A 15,338-nucleotide genomic window follows, 5' to 3' on the forward strand; every position below is an offset into this window, starting at 1 on the left:
CACCCCTGCCCATACGGGCCAGTCTTGACAGACTCTAGGGTTGTGCGCTCATCTCACTCTAGAGGCCGGGAGCCAGCGCTGTCCGCAGACACTTCCGGGTCACGTGGCCAGCGTGACAAGCTGCATCTGGCGAGCCAGCGCAACACACGGAACGCCGTTTACCTTCCCGCTGGTAAGCAGTCCCTATTTATCTACTTGTACCCGGGGGTGCTTTCAAACTGCTAGGTTGGCAGGCGCTGGGACCAAACGATGGAAGCGCACCCCGCCGCGGGGATTCGAACTGCCAACCATGCGATCGGCAAGTCCTAGGCACTGAGGTTTTACCCACAGCGCCACCCGCGTCCCTAGCTTGATTACTCCCTAGCTTATAAAAACTTCAGTAGGACAAACGTGAAGCATGTGGTTTAAGGCCAGCAACCTTAAGCCGAAATGAGAGATTACTTTGGTAGCTCGGTGCCTCGAGTCTGTCTACTGGGAATTCTTCTTAGAAGGCATAATCTGTTTAAATATAGCAAATGCTTATCTTTACTTTCCCTCCTCGCCTGAGCTTTGAGCATATAATTATTTATTTTCTCTCTCTTTGCCCTTCAGCAACTTCTGAGGGCGCCGTGCCTGCTCATCTAGGTTGGGAATGAAGTGGCGATGGATAGAAACTATGGCCTCAATGGAGGTAAGAAGCCCAGGTCAAGGAGCTTATGCTGTCAGATCCTGAAGGTGAGTGACCAGGTCAAAAAGAGAAAGTCATGAACATTCAATGGCTCTGCGGAAGAGAAAATGTTAGCCAGGTATAGCTTGTCATGCAAGACTTGCTGACATTCCCAGTTCTACGCAACTGCTTAAGGGGCAAAAGCCTCCTGCTGACATTTTTTCCCCACCAGCCCACCCTATCCTGAAGAGATCACCTCTGGATTTGTTGTAGGAGGATCTCTCCCTACATTCCTGTGGACTACTTAAGAAAAATCCCACCTGATTCTCCACCTAAGAATCGGGTGGGAGAAGGTTCATTGAATGTTTGGTAGGAGTCTATATACATGGCAAGGGATGCGGGTGGTGCTGTGGGTTAAAGGTCGGTGGTTCGAATCCCAGCGACGGGGTGAACTCCCATTGCTCGGTCCCTGCTCCTGCCAACCTAGCAGTTCGAAAGCACATCAAAGTGCAAGTAGATAAGTAGGTACCACTCCGGCGGGAAGGTAAACAGCATTTCCGTGCGCTGCTGTGGTTTGCCAGAAGCGGCTTAGTTATGCTGGCCACATGACCCAGAAGCTGTACACTGGCTCCCTCAGCCAATAAAGCGAGATGAGCGCCGCAACCCCAGTCGGTCACGACTGGACCTAATGGTCAGGCGTCCCTTTACCTTTACTTTATATACATGACAGTTAGTCTGTGTTTGACAGGTTGTACTGATGTGTATTACACCCAAACAAATTTCTCTTTCTTTCTTTCTTTCTTTCTTTCGCTAGGCAGGTGTGTACTTTAGCCCTCCAGCAGTGAGAGACCCGGCTGTGCATCTCTTCTCCTTGATACTTCAGTTTTTGACTTGTGTGTAGCTAGCTTACAAACAGAGAGAAGAATGCTATACATTGGTTGTGGCATTTCAGGGTCTTTGCAGAGTATTTTAATAAAACGATGGCATTTAAACACAATTGAAGTCTCCTTCCCCTTCCTTCTCTCAGTACACATCGCAGTGCAACCTTCATGCTCCCTTCCCACATATCTCAATGATTTGCTTCTTAGGAAAGCCAGATATTTTCAACATTATTTTTCTGGAGCATCGTTGCTACCTTTTCTGACTCTCCTTTAGGTTGAAAGTTATGGAATCATTGCTGAGCCTTGAATACCATGTAAAAAAAACTGTATTTTTAAAACCCATTGGTTGAAGCTGTAGGCTTAAAAAAATTAGCCATTTTATTAAAAGCAGAGTTTCAATTTCAGAAAAGCAAGTGTCATGTTTAAAAAAAGGGGTTGCCAGCTAATATAACATAGATAAGACATACTATTTGGAAGTCCAACAGCTTGCATAATAGCAGTGCAATCCTATACACATCTGCTCAGAAATAAGTCCCACTGAGTTCAGAAAGACATACTCCCAGCCCAAATAAATGTGCTGGAATGTGTGTGCATCAGTTATATACATCTCCATATCTTAAATATTATGATATATCATTAAAAGGTAAAGGTAAAGGACCCCTGACAGTTAGGTCCAGACGCAGACTACTCTGGGGTTGCGGCGCTCATCTCGCTTTACAGGCCGAGGGAGCTGTCCTTTGTCCACAGACAGTTTTTCCGGGTCATGTGTCCAGCATGACTAAGCCACTTCTGGCAAACCAGAGCAGTGCACAGAAATGCCGTTTACCTTCAAACCAGAGCGGTATCTATTTATTTACTTGCACTTTGATGTGCTTTCGAACTGCTAGGTTGGCAGGAGCTGGAACCGAGCAACGGGAGCTCACCGCCTACCTTCTGATCAGCAAGTCCTAGGCTCAGTGGTTTAACCCACAGCGCCACCCGCATCCCTTTATGATATATCATTACACACACCCAAATCCTCCAGCCACCATCCATGCAAGCACGGTAGATGAAACATGGCACATTTAAATTTTTTCTAAAAGTAGTAGTGGGGAAAAATAACAACTCACAAAACTCTCCTCCTGCAACATTTCGGAATAGTGTAGCTGTCTAAGCGATGCTGGGTGGGACTGATTAGATTTGTAGCCCAAAGCATCTGAAGGGCACAAGGTTGGGGGAAGCTGCCCTAGAGAGATAGGATTCAACATTCTCTGTTGAGCAAGGAATATGCCATGGACTAGTTACATTCATGGACTAATTGCATTCTAGGGGTTACTAAGATTCCAAACATTGTACCAAACAAAAAGCACTGCGCTCAAGATCTCCATACAGCCAAAAGGTCCTGAGAGATATTGTCCTGCCTATTGTCCTATACAGTAGTCTTACCCTAGTGAATCATTAGTTTGAGTGGAGAGGTGCTGGCATATATTTATTTTGAGAATTCAAGACTGTAGGATTTGTTTATTTGCACAAGTATTAGCACATTACTATTAATTAAAGATTGTTTTGAATCCAGGCTTAAATAGCTTGCTAATTGCCTGCTTGGATGGCAATTAATGGAGCCTGAAGCAAAACATAATATTTTCAATAGGGAAGTTTTGAATGTTGAATGTTTTATTAAGTTTTTGTATATGCTGGAAGCCACTCAGAGGGGCTGGGGCAACCAAGTCAGATGGACAGGTACAAATAATAAAATTGTTATTGTTATTATTATTACAGTCCAAGACTTGAAAAAACCATCACTTTCATTTTCTGATAGCACATTTGTTAAATAATTGAATGCAGCCTGTTGGTTACCAAGGTTGAGGTCTTAATATTTATCCTCCATTAAGAAGCCCAAGAAATGCACTTATGGGCAGGTCTGCCTTATTAATCAGATACCACTCTATCCTACCATGAAGCAAATTCCTCCCCTTTTTGAGATGGGTACCGAGGCTTGGAAATTTCCCATCCAGAAAACTGAAAGTTGCAATGGTTGAGTATATGAGGAGTTGATTTTTTTTTTTTTTTTTTGTAAAAAAAGAAGCATTTCTATTGAGCATAATAGATTCAGACATTGCAAATGAAAATAAGAGAATATTCCTCTATGCAGCATCTGCAGCAAGAATACTAATTGCAAAAAACTGGAAAAGTGAAACAGTACCAACAAAAAAAGAGTGGCAAAAGAGATTTTTTTATTACCTTGAATTGGCAAAAATGACGGATGCAATTAGGCGATAGTCTAAACAAAAATTTCAAAAAGAGTGGGGAAAGTACAGATTATTAAAAAAAAAAAACCAACAGTTCCCTCAAATTAAAACCTGGTCTTGCTTCGAATAATTTTTGCAAAACAAAACACGGTTTACAAATACAACATATGGAGAAGGGTAGAAAAGACGAAATGATAAAGAAACAGTTTATCAAGTTTAAAATCAGACCCGTGTTGAGGAGGAAGGAAGTCTATTAAAATAGAATAAGAACTAACGATTGGGTAACATAAGTCCGTGTGCAGATACTTGCGGATTTATGGATATATATTTATAATTTATTTTGTGTTTTCTTTTGTAGTTTGTTTTCTAAGTGTCGTGTGTGTATGTGCTGTAATAATAAGTTAATAAAAAGCATTTAACAGAAAGAAAGAAAGAAAGAAAGAAAGAAAGAAAGAAAGAAAGAAAGAAAGAAAGAAAGAAAATTGCAATGGTTGAGAGGTTTTTTCCTGTCTCTTGGTGGGTAACACATGATTGCAAGATGTTCTACTTATGGCCATCTGCCAAAACTTTGGTGGAAATGGCATTGGGTGGAGAAACAATATGGGGTGCCTTGTGGGGGGGGGGTATTGAGAAGGAATACCAGCTCCTGGCCCAAGTTTGGATGGGATTGGCCTGGCATCACTCATCTCAGGTTACCAGCTGCATTCCAGTCATGTGGCACAGAGGTCCTTCTGTGTTGGTGAACTGCCACTGCATTCTCCAGAAGGCAAGCTGGGATGGTGTATTGGGCTTTAGATCAGAAGTCTTAAAAGGTAAAGGACACTTGACAGTTAAGTCCAGTCGCAGACGACTCGGGGGTTGTGGCGCTCACCTCGCTTTACTGGCCGAGGGAGCCGGCATTTGTCCGCAGACAGTTTTTCTAGGTCATGTGGCCAGCATGACTAAGCCACTTCTGGTGCAATGGAACACCGAAACCAGAGCAGCGCACGGAAACGCCGTTTACCTTCCTGCTGGAGCGGTACCTATTTATCTACTTGCACTGGCATGTTTTCGAACTGCTAGGTTGGCAGGAGCTGGGACCGAGCAACGGGAGCTCACCCCGTCATGGGGATTTGAACCGCAGACCTTCTGATCGACAAGCCCTAGGCTCAGTGGTTTAGACCACAGCACCACCTGTGGTGTATTGGGCTTTAGATCAGAAGTCTTAGGAGCTAACACAACCTGACCCAATGCCATGGCAACCCTGCTTTCCAAAGTGCAAAAGTGCTGGCTTGTTTTCACCCACCCCCATGTCCTGGGTGTTACCGGTATTTATCCGCCTCCCACTCGACGCAGGAGGCGGTGTCCATAATACCCATGCCACACAAAATAGTACAACAGAACACAGAGGATTTTTTTCTTTTATGTGAATACCTTTCATTATAGTGCTTCCATTCTTTCCGTTTTACAGAACACACAGAGATGTGGAGAGGTATGCCGTCAGAGCCAAAACAAAACAAATACAGTCTATTTAAATTATTTTAATAAGTACGAAAAAGATAATATTTAGCAATATTCTGTGTGGGGGTTAATAAATATTCTTTTAACAGCAAGCAGAGTGACACATTCAAACATTGGTCAAGTTATTTCTTTTACATTTTTCATGAAAGCAATAACTTTCCCCCCAGCTAAACAAGGTCACAAATTACAGAATATTATAATCCCACTTTGTTTTTGTATTTTTGTTTTCTCCTTAACTATAGAACACTTAAAAGTGAACTGCCATCCAGAGATTTTTTTTAATGACACTGATGTTCAAAATTACATAGACTACATTTATCATGCAGATTTTTTTTTATTGTGCAAGTGTTTAATTTGTGTGTGTTTGTGTGTGTGTGTGTGTGTGTGTTTCTTTAGAAAAGCAAACAATTCACCACTGATGCTCCTTTTTCACTCAACAAAAAAAATCAAAAAAGTCTCATCAGGGTCACGTTTTAGGAGTGTCCCTGGACCCAACACTGCCCCTGGATGCCCTGGTCATAGTGGCTATGAATGTGAGTACTTTTCCCTAGATTAGGGTAGTGCCTTAGTGGCAACATTTTCTGGAAAAGTCAGGCCTTGTCACTATCACACATGGGACAGTTATCCACTGGATCACAGCAATGCACTCTACATGCCTTTTAAGTGTGCTCAGCTCACGGGAGCTACTAGATCACTAACTAGGGTGCATTATATGGAGCCAGTAACTCCTAGATTGCACCATCTTCTCTGGTTTCCAATTTATCCCCCAGCCAAATTCAAAGTGCTGGCTTTGACCCCAAACAGCTTGGGTCCTATGTAACTCAGATGGCATTTGAAAACAAGCTGGCTATAAACGAGGCTTGCTCAACTTTCGATCTCACCAAGGCAAACAGTCCACCAGCTAGGCATGTTTTACAGAGTCCTACTAGTGGTTCAGTGAATCTGTTTTTTGCTGTCAGCAAGGGACACAGAAAAAGTGGGCTTGTCACACACATCTGGCAGGCCAAAAATGCATGGCTAGTGGATTGCATTTGGCTTGGTGGGTCAAAAGTTGCCAACTTCTTAAGGTATGTTTGATCATTTGTTTGGCCTAGAGAAGCCGCTTTATCCATATCACAAACCTTGGTTTTGATGAAGCCAAATGAATTACTATTCAGTGCTGAACAGAAGTCCCATCAAATTTTCCCTTGTTTTCCTTAGCAGTTGGCTCCCCCCCCCCCCCCGAGCGTGTATCTTTTGATGAATAAATAAATTCCATGTTGCATTTTGTGCTGAAAGCTAAATACTGTAAACCCATGACTGCTAGATACAACTAACATGATAATCTGAGATAGAATTGCCAAAAACAAACAATTTCTTCTCTAATTCTGTGTTAATTTAAACGGTTATGATAAAGAACTCTATCAAGCTAGATCAGGCATAGGCAAACTTGGCCCTCCAGATGTTTTGAGACTACACTTCCCATCATCCCTGACCACTGGTCCTGTTAGCTAGGGATAATGGGAGTTGTAGTTCCAAAACATCTGGAGGGCCGAGTTTGCCTATGGCTGCGCTAGAGCTCCTCTAGGCCAAATATGTTTAAAAACTAATTACCGCATTTTTTGCTCTATAAGACGCATCAGACCACAAGACGCACCTAGTTTTTGAGGAGGAAAACAAGGAAAAAAATATTCTGAATCTCAGAAGCCAGAACAGCAAGAGGGATCGCTGCGCAGTGAAAGCAGCAATCCCTCTTGCTGTTCTGGCTTCTGGGCTAGCTGCACAGCCTGCATTCGCTCCATAAGACGCACACACATTTCCCCTCGCTTTTTAGGAGGGAAAAAGTGAGTCTTATAGAGCAAAAAATACGGTATTACAAAAACCTGAATTTAGTGCAATCCTGAGCACCTTGAACACAAGTTACATGAGTTGCAGGCCAACAGAATGGTGTGACATTATGCAACAATTAACATTTAAGGTGTATGATAAAAAAAACCCAAGTTACAGAGCTTATTATAAGTGCACCAAGAACTGCCCTGTGATCTTCAGATGAAGATCAGTACACAAATTTAATAAATAATAACAAGACATCTTGCATATTTTCAAAAACACATTTCGTAACACTTTTCAGAAGTACTAAATCAAGCTGTGGCGCACATCAATCTCTACATATCCCTAAATGTTTATTTTTTTTAAAAAAGTCAGTTAGCTGAATTAAACTGAGGAAGGAGGAGAGACACGGATATAAGATGTTTCAAAGTAAATTAGTTTCTTTAACTTCAGAAATTCAAACTGCCAAACGAAAAGGCCTCATCCACATTTCCTTTTCTATAGTGTTTCTAGGCACAGGTCTGAGATTTCCAGGTTTGTGCTGGAGTGGGTTGCTGTTGGGGTTTCTTTTCGTCCTGGCGCTTTCCCCAGGAAAACCTGTGTTTTACTGCTGAATCAAAGCAAATGGGAATCAGGTTTCCTGCGGATTTGCATTTGCTCCGATTCAGAGGTAAAACAGGAAATTCCCAGGGAAAGTGCTGGGATGGGGGGGGGGGGGAGGCAGGGAGACAATTGCTCAGACCTGGAAAGCCCAGACCTGCGCATAGAGAGCACAGGGCAAAGTGAAGTGTGCATGAGCTCAAAATCTATGTTGACTGAATTCAAACTGGCATGCCCATTGACTCCCCAACTCCCATCTTAAAGGCTACCATACTATGTTTTGCGGCACAGAACCAGTGCAATAAATCATAAATGATTAGCCACATGGAGAAAGTTAATACGCTTTCCTGTATCTGAGAAAGAGAATGACAGAAGTGTGCAAAAGAACCAGGAACGAAACCTATATTGACAGCTTGAGGGGGAATGCAAGTGGAGCATATTCCAGACAGGCAAATGCGAACACCCAACTGAGTCTGGAAATATCAAGTTTGCAGAGGCTTCAGATTGGGGTAGATATTATGGCAAAAGCCTATAAACATCCAAACGCCAAAACCTCAGCACAAATAAGCTCTATGAGCATTTAGCAGCCCATATTATTGAGAGAGAAAATGCATCCCAGACTAAAGAAAGGTGTAATTCTGGGTTGGTTCACAAACACCTGTTCATCTAGAAGACATGAATGAGGCGAGGTCACAGGAAACACAGTGCTTTTCAAGTGCTCTTTAAAAGTTACAAAGAGCACTGATTTTCTGGCAGAGTTCTAATTCCATAAGAAAGACGAACATATCTGGCCATTTCCATAACCTTGTAGGCCTTTAAACATTACAGTAGCACTGTATGAGGGATCCGTGGAAAAGCACTTCCCACAGTCTGAATTGACTGTTTAAATGACACCTCAGATGCAGAATGATCATGTGTATGTGTAAATCAGCCCTAAGTTTCACTGAAACCAGCAAGACTTTCACACCAAGTCTGTACGTATTTATTCATAAGTATTCCATTTAGTTAAATGGACCCTTCTTTCTATAAAAAATACGATTTTAGCATGGATTCACCTACATGTGGGTAGCTAACCCCATCAGCAACCATTTATAGCACAGTTGGGTTTGTCTACCCACACAGATGTGGCAAATCATTCGAAGAAGTAGTTTTCCTTGTGGATTTTACTCTAGCCAACAGCAACTTTAATTTTCATCTTTCTTAAATCCTGGCTAGCTCCAATAACTCAAAACTGCCTAGACTCGGGTTCTTAAAAATCCGGTTGTAAAATCATCTTCTGCTGATCAGATATCTGGGTTTAGAGTCAACAACGTATGGAAAAATAAGATAAATGAACCAAATGGATATTTTAAGAAACTGGAACATTATTAATTTCAAATTAATAGTGTTCCACTGGAAGACACATTGGCCAGATCCACAAGCCACTTACAGTGGCAAAACCCCATTTCTTTAAACAGGATTACTCTAAAGTAAATGTGGTCTGGTTTGCAGCTATTATAAGGCTTCTGAGAGAAAATGCTCTACATGTTTCAATAAGTAGATGCCCTTTTCTGAGGACTCCAATTAACAGTTTCTCTCAAGTACATTCTTCTTTTCTCAAGTAAACATACAACAATCGACGGCCAGCAACTACTCATTTTACTTTTCTGCAAAAGAAAACAAGACCTTGTTTATTCATTCATGACATTCCTCCCATTAAAGCATTTCACAATTTCCCACTCAAATTCAGATTAAACACTAACCTTGCTTCACTCTCTTATAAAAGCTATATCCATTAAATCTCTCAGTCCAGAATCATGTCAACTACCCATTTCCATCACAAAGAGCACAGTTTTCGACTGCCTTAGTATAGCAGTGTTGTGTTCCGCAGGGAGTGCTCTGTGTAGCCAGAGGGCCATTTCATACATAACACAGTAATAAACCTGGGTCTCTCACCCAGGGAACACTCAGCAGGGACAGTTGCCAGTCTCTGCTCTAACAAGCGTACCTATACAGAACACATATTTTCAGATATTTATTTTCCACAATAACACCTTATATTTTGAGGTGTACATTTAGGTGTACTCATTTAACAATGTGAAGGCGGTGTGTGTCTGTGTCTGTGTGTATGTGTGTGTAGTGCAATTAGGCAATGTTAGATTCTGGACTTGACGGGGGGTCACTTCAAAATGTGGTTCACCAGCCCTGCTGCTCTTTGAGGCCCTACTAATCATTCTGCTGAGTTGGACACTGGATGTCGGCCCCAAAGTCCTGAATTGATGGCATCGCTGCAGAACTATGATTCAGAATAGTGGATTCTGCAATCATCACAGCAGCAGCTGTTCCAGACAAGATTTTAATTGCCATACAGATGTTGAAGACACAGAGACTACTTTGCATCAAGAACTGCTAACTCTAGCCTTTGACCAGCTATTAAAATTTAAATTAAGTTTCATTTGCTGTTGATCAATATAGTTGAACCTAATGAAATCCATGCAAAGTTCTCACCAAAGGTGCCACCACATCCAACAATTTCTCCCTGCAACCTTTTCAACACAGATGCAAAATTCAACAAAGCCTTTCCTCCTCCCAGGAAGGGAAGGGATTGTGAGCGGGAGACGATTCCTGCGTCATGCAGGGGGCGCTCTGCCCCCTGCTTCAACTCCAGGGCTGGCACCACGCCCCTCCCCAGTTGGGCACCCAATAGGGAAGCTCGGCGGGGGCGTGGCTTGCTGCTCAAACGCAGCCGCGCCAGCCATCTCCACCATTGCACACACATTTTCTTCGAGTCACCCACCCTCCACTCCCTTTAGATTAGCTGTTCCTGAGACTTTGCTATGGACCTCTGGTTGGTCGCCCTGTTTAACCGGGGGGCCTGGTATGAGTTTTTTCCAATTGGCTGAATTGGCCCAGTCTCTTGGTTTTTTTTCGCCTACCTCATAGCAACCGTCACAACTTTCGTGGTATTTGGCGGTTAGGCATTGGAATGTGTTGTTGGTGTTTCGGGGGGCAAGGTGTGGCCATTGCCTTCCCCAACAATTTTGGGTATTCCGCTAAAGGAATCCGGCGGTCGTGGATCCTGTCCGATGCCCGTGTGGTGGGGGGCCATGGCACAACCCTCGGTGACATCAGGAAGAGAGCCTATAGTTGGATTAGCATCAACAGGCTTCCCCTACTGGTGGTTAACCCCTCCTCAGACTCACCCCTCTTCGAGTGGGTGGAGTCTAATGTTCCGTGGTCCAATGCCTAAGCCAATACCTTCTCACATGCTGTAATCAATAAAGTTGTGGCCTTTACCTTACCCATTAACCTTACATTCTGTGTCCACGTGTCTTTATTCCCCAAGCAGGGATCAGGTCCTCGAATCACAAGTAGAACTGCCACTATTCTATTGTTGCAAGGGGTTGCATTTTTTCAACTAGCAGAGGAGCACCACAAACCCACTAAGCAGTTTTTATTTATGTGTTGGACAGGACAACATTTGCTCCCCCCCCCCCGAAATGATAACTAAAATTCTCTCTGCACAAGGCAAAATTTCATGCAACCTGAGATAATTTAGGAGTCTGCTAATTCTGAAATTGCAGCAGGTACATTAGGATTTTTTTATTTAATTTTAGTATAGCTTGTCTTATGAGTTTGACTTCTTTTCCCCAGATTTGGACTTAATATTTGTTCTGGTAAAAATGAAATAGAAGTTTCGGGGGAGAAAGCTTAACTGCAAACAAGCTAAAGTTGTAGCAGCTGCGGCATTTTCACTTTCTCTTTCTGTTATCAGAAAAAGATTGCACCCAACAAAAATTATAATATGTGCCATACATTGCATTAAGGAATTAAATTATGTGCCAAGCTAAAGAATAATGAGTCAAGACACAAAATAGGTTCACTTTCTATCTACTCTAAATAAACCCAAAGACCACATTGTACTTCTTTTTATGTGCTCAGAAAAGCACACAAATCAGTCTCTTCCTTGATGGTCAATCTACTGAACACTATCCTAGCTCTCTGTAACTCCTAGATCACCTACATTTTCAGATTCTCCCATTAAAGGTTCCCTAGATTAACTCTCACGTTTTTCCTTCTCCCCTCCCCTCACTTACACTCTGATCCAACTCACAATTGTGTACCGATGCAGCAAAGATGGCCTGCACATACAAACAAGGCTTTATATCTAGACTGTCCCTTTGGATGCAATCCTAAAAGTGTGCAGTTTGCACAAGAAGAATTGACACCAAGCACCTGGACAAGGAATCCTCTGGAAACAGAAAATAAAACAGGAGATCAGAGTCATGGCTCAGTGTTAGAGCACCTCTAAGTTTCCAGGCTCAATCCCAGATGACTCTAGGTAAGGTGAAACCCTGGAGAGCTTCTGCCAAGTCTGTGTAGATAATAATGGTTTTGATTACTCAACATAAGGCAGCTCCTTATCTTTCTAAGTGGCTAATAAAATTTTCAACTGCCTGCTAACACTTACCATAGTCTTTGTGATTTAGTGCTATGCAGTGCAATGCTCCCACTGAAGTCATTCTTAATTCCTTCATTGGAGCCTCAATGCTACTGATCCAATTGCCAATGCAGAATTATTTTGTATCCAATTGTAAATGTCAGCATCCAGCTGTGCTGATACGATTCCTCAGCAGTGCAGGAAGCCCAGCCTAGCAAACCAGACACAGGTTTGGAAACACGGGGCCTAGCAGTCATTGCAACAACTATCAATGCTACTGTGGCAAAGACAAACCACCATAAGCTCATTGTGTTTGCCTCATAATCAGAGTAATACAAGCACCCATATTGCATTAGTTCTTTGGATTACTAGGCACAAATGCAAGGAGATTAACTAATGATGGACAACACCACAGAGGGACTGGTCATTGCTACTATGACATATTGCCCATCTAAAGTCCCTAACCTTTGGATCTAGGAGCAGGCAGAGCCAAACTCGGCCCTCCAGATGTTTTGAGACTACAATTCCCATCATCCCTGACCACTAGTCCTGTCAGCTAGGGATGATGGGAGTTGTAGTCCCAAAAGATCCGGAGGGCCGAGTTTGCCTATGCCTGATCTAGGAGACTTATTTTTTTCTGTTTAGGGTTGAAACTTTAGGCTAAATACTGGGGGGAGATAAAAGGCTGCCAAGGAAAATAAACAGTACGTCTATTTAAGAGTGCATTTATAACTTGAATTTCATGCTCAATTAAACAGAGGCCACTTAAAATTGATACCGCTAATCATTTTAAAATAATAACCAGAAAATAATGACAATGGGTAGAAAATAGTTAAAATCATTTTCATATGAAAAACTAGGAGGCAGGCTAGATCCTATGCATTGCTACACATGCAAACAAGCGAACTTAGCAGCAGTCAGAAAAAGCCATTATGATCCCTGTGCCAGAACAATGGTTTTTTGGGGGGAGGGGGCCCTGACCCAGAATAGTCATGGTCAGTTGAAACTGATCCGTGTGGCACTGCCAGATATAGAAGAGAGTTTTATCACAGAAAGCTAGTAAGGCTGGAAGCAGATGATAGGAGATTCACCACTCCTCACACCTGAAGGTGAAGTAATATTACTTTCATTGCATACTAAGTGTGCATATTCGCCTGCTATCATCTGTGTTCACAGGTTTCTTTCGGTGTTTCGGAAATATGCAAAAACTTGTTTGATCGCGAAGATAGCGATCAAAATGAAACGAAGTGTACCACAGGCAACAATGGTTCTATCATGCAATCTCCAACTCTCTCTCTCTCAAAAACACACACACAACCCCCCCCCCCCCAAAAAAAGCATTATAATCTTTCTCTTGCTTTTGAGAATGGCTGCAAAGGTATGAAAAGGGAGGGGAGAACTAATTAGCTTGGAGCTAGTGATATAACCACCAAAATGACTACTTAACATACATTTAGAAAGTGCTGGACACAGTGCCATCCATATGAGTGCAACTGTCCTCATCTATATCCTATTAGAATGCAGTCACAGTTCACAAGCATTAGCACCGGACAGACTGACATCATTTGCTCTGTGCAGGACATAGCTGTAGCTCTGTAGTTGCAGCCAGCACTGGGCCACCACTACAGCTACCCATAACTTGAGAATCAGGGTATTATTGTTGAATTTGGAGGCATTAATTTTTCCGTGAGTTATGCTTTTGCTAAAAACAACGTAACAATTACCGCCTCATCTATTTAAGTAGGAAGGGGATGGGTATAAACATGGGTAGGCAAACTGAGGCCCAGGGGCCCAATCGCCTTCTAAATCCGGGCCACATTTTTACATGAGCAGAATGTGTCCTTTTATTTAAAATGCATCTCTGGGTTATTTGTGGGACATAGGAATTCATTCATCTCCCCCCCCCCCATAGTCTGGTCCCCCACAAGGACTGAGAGACAGTGGACCGGCCCCCTGCTGAAAAAGTTTGCTGACCCCTGGGTATAAGCAAAGCTATGGTTTGTGCCTTTGCAGTGAATCTACTAATATTCTATGGTGTTTATTATTACTATTAGTGTAGATGTAAACTACTTCCACTGATGGGGACATACTACTGCACTGGCTGCCCGTGTGTTACCAGACCAGGTTCCAGACTCAAATTTACAAGGCCCTTAACAACTTGGGTCCAGGATATCTTAAGGACCTGATGATCCTTTATATCCCTGCCCAATCACAAGGGATCTTGGGGAGAGTCTCTATTGGTGGTCCCTCATGGTTCAGACACACAGCTTGTAACTACTAGAAGCTATGCATTCATTGTTGTGGGCCCAACTCCCTCCCAATTTACAATTAGAGAGGGCCCTCTCCTTGCTGAACTTTAGGTGCATGACAAAGACTTCCTTATTCTAGGAAGCTTTGAAATGTGATATTTGAATTTATGTTCTGTTTAATTATGGATGTTCATGGTTCATGGTTAGTTCGATTTTTTAATGCATGTTTTCTTGGAAATAAGTTCCATGATGTTCAAATGGGCTTACAGTTCCAGCTAAGTGTGCATAGGATTGTATACTAAGTGTTCAGACATATGACAGACTGTATTAAATAGTTCTGTTTAAGTCAACATTCCTAGCTTTGGCTTCCAACAGTTCTGACAACTGCAACAGGGTGAAGATAGGTCCCTTTGTGCAGACTGAATTTACAAAACCAACCGTTATCCATAAATAGGAATTGCATTTTGCACGTATATTAACACTGATCCAAAGGAAGAACAGGAGGAACCTCCTTGATTCTGTAGGTTTCTTTATGGGTCTACTGTTCCTTAAGAACGCGTGCCTTACTGAGTAACCAATGCTAAACTCATCCCTCTGCCAATTTCTAGAAGGCAAAGTTCTGATTTTATACTGTTTAAGAGAAAAACATCTCAGCTGTCCACCTAGATTACACGAAACATGTAGGATGTAAAATATAGTCATTGGCCTCCTTATTTCAAGGCCCAGTCCTATGCAGTACTGAGAGCTGTTCAGCTGCCATGGTAATTAATGAGATTGAAAGCACATAGCGTTTGGCAATAAAAGAGCTTGCACACCGCACACCAGCAACAAAGCTCCAATTATTACATTCCTAGGTGCTCTCACAACCCACTGACCACAAACTCTGGATCTCCTGTGCTCTTTGCAGTGGGAAGAAAGCAACAAATGAACTGGACTGTTATCATATTACTTGGGTAAATCGTGTCTCTAACCACCTGGTCCACCCTTGGAATGAAATCTGAATTG

The sequence above is a fragment of the Podarcis muralis genome, chromosome 9, assembly GCF_964188315.1.
Source record: "Podarcis muralis chromosome 9, rPodMur119.hap1.1, whole genome shotgun sequence".
Lineage (NCBI taxonomy): Eukaryota > Metazoa > Chordata > Lepidosauria > Squamata > Lacertidae > Podarcis > Podarcis muralis.